A 2,605-nucleotide genomic window follows, 5' to 3' on the forward strand; every position below is an offset into this window, starting at 1 on the left:
AATTTATCAATACCTGCCCCAAATCCTGGGACAGATTTCAGAGAGAAGAGACACATGAAAATCAAATTATTACAAATATACTTCCTGATAAAGAAGAGGACAGGACTTAGAAACGTGTACCGCCCTGTGATATTTTATGTCTGCTTCCTAGGAACATCCCCCAATCCAGGTAACTTTTATTTTCTTTGAACCCATGATCTCCTTCTTCCTCAACGAAAGCTACAAAATTCAGTACTAGGGTGATTCCTTAGGCCAGATAAAGCCCTTATTACCCCAGATGTTGGAATTTCCTCCCTCAGTCTATAACAGCCACATGTTACCAGCAACATTTTTTTTCCACCAAAGAAAAGATTTTTTTCATTTGCTAGGAAATCATTCCATTACATTCCATGTACGTTCCATTACATTCTATCTACATTCTATCTACATTCTAGCTACATGGCCTATCACTTATGCTTTCTAAATAAAGTAGAAATGTAAGAAGAAATTAAAATAGATCTCCCACAATTTGGGACTCAGGTAATGAAGATATTGGTTCAAAACCCAACTCATCAGTCTTGCTCTGAAGCCCATGGAAGTTTATCCTTTTTCTCAGAATCATGTTTAAGAAAATGAAATAATATTATCATTTTATCACACATTGGCTTACCCAGAGATTCCAGTCCCTGACTGTTTCCAAGTCATGTACATGCCATATCAGGGAAAAAAACCAAACCCAAAACTTGGCTAGGGATCTCTCCTGCTCTGGGCTGGGCTAGAGCTCATTTTCTTCCTAGCTGTGTTTTGGATTTCCTAGCACAGTGCTGTGTTTTGGATTTAGCACGAGAATCATGCTGATAATGCACTGATGTGTTTAGCTGTTGCTAAGTAGTGTTTATTCTAAGTCAAGGACTTTCAGTTTCCCATGCTCTGCCAGTGAGGAGGTGATGAGGAAGTTGTGAGGAAGCAGGGCCAGGGTATGACCCCAACTTGCCCAAGGGATATTCCACACCACAAAACTGGAGGGAGCTGGCCAGGAGCCACTGGTCACTGCAGGAGGATGGGCTGGGTATGGGTCAGTGGATGGCAAGTAGTTGCATTGGGTATCACTTTTTTCTCTTTCATAAATGCTGGGGGATCTACAGATTATGTCATGTAAATTCTTACTCTCTTTGTGTGTATCTATACACAAACAAGTGTTTGTATTCTCTTTTTAAACAAGTGTCCCTTTCAAACAATATGGAATTCTATAAATACATTTTTAAAGCACAATACTAAGTTTAGAAATCCATGTAAGAAGTCTGGCTTGATCTCTTGACTCAGCTGTTGACAGCAAGTAAGCAGGTCATTTTGGCAGCACTGCAATAATTTTTATCAGTGAATTAACAAAACTAAAATCCACGACTTTCTTTCTAGAGCAGAAATAAGATGAGAAAGATATTTTAAAAATTTATTTGCCAATGATACTCATCTGGTGACTTGTCTATCCCCATGATGCAGGTTTTTGGCATGAAAGCAGTATTAGGGGGATAAAAATCCTTGTGAATTGCCCAAAAAGCAGAACCATACAAGGCTCAGAAAGTTGGCAACTGTAAAGAATCTGTATGTGACCCCTTTTCCCATCACATGACTATTTTCCAGTCTAGTTCTTCAGTATGGCTGCTCCTCTCCCGCTGGGAACTCGAGGGGTGGGTGAAGGGAGAGCGAGGTGACAGCTTATTGAAAAGCCACTGCTCCCTGCCTAGTTTTGGCACATTTTCTGCAGGTGCCTCGCACTATAGCCACAATAGGCTCTGGAAGAGAGGATTCAGACCTGTCAACAGCTACAGGAGGCAACTGCAGAGCTTTGTCTTACAGGCTAACTTCATTGTGTGCTGCTCTGAACCCTGCAGCACAGGCACCCGTTAATGAGATGAGCCCCTTTTCCCTCCGTTTGTTCCTCCCTCTGTTTCTCTTGCCTTTCTGTAATGATTTCACTTGATCGCATTGGTTGCTTTCTAGTGGGGATTGCTCCAACAATCAGATAAGATAATTGCCTGTAGAATACTGCTCAGCAACAACTATTACTTCCTTTGCTGAAAATGTCAGAGCAATTGAAAGCTCTTAGTGAAGTTCAAGAACAAGGAGGCAAAGAAGAGGCAGCTCCTCTATAGGTACCTGTCTGTGTATATTTAGCAAGTTTGCAGTGGCCAGCTCTCCTGGGTGATTTTACTTTATAAGCAACATTTTCAGCAGAATTTATATTTTCATGACTTTAAAAACAACCTATACAATGTAAACATACACACCAAGTATTTTTCACATTTACTAGCTTTGGAGACATAATATTAGAATTGCCTGGTTTGCATTTCCTATTCCATTTCTAGATACCAAACTAATGCAATTTCATTTTAATCTTAAAATTTAATCTTAAAATACTGTCTTCATACAAAAGTTTCTGAGGTGAAATGACAGCTGATAGAAAAGTGACATACCAAGCGAAGGTCATTTAAATATTGCACTTCAAATATAAGTACAATTAAAATACCAGAAATAGTTTGGGCCACTATTTAATTCACTTCTTCACCTGAAATACACACTGCCACTGCCAAAAACCACGTGGTGTTACGCCCTGATGAACAATTCA

The sequence above is a fragment of the Passer domesticus genome, chromosome 8 (genome assembly GCF_036417665.1).
Source record: "Passer domesticus isolate bPasDom1 chromosome 8, bPasDom1.hap1, whole genome shotgun sequence".
Taxonomy (NCBI): domain Eukaryota; kingdom Metazoa; phylum Chordata; class Aves; order Passeriformes; family Passeridae; genus Passer; species Passer domesticus.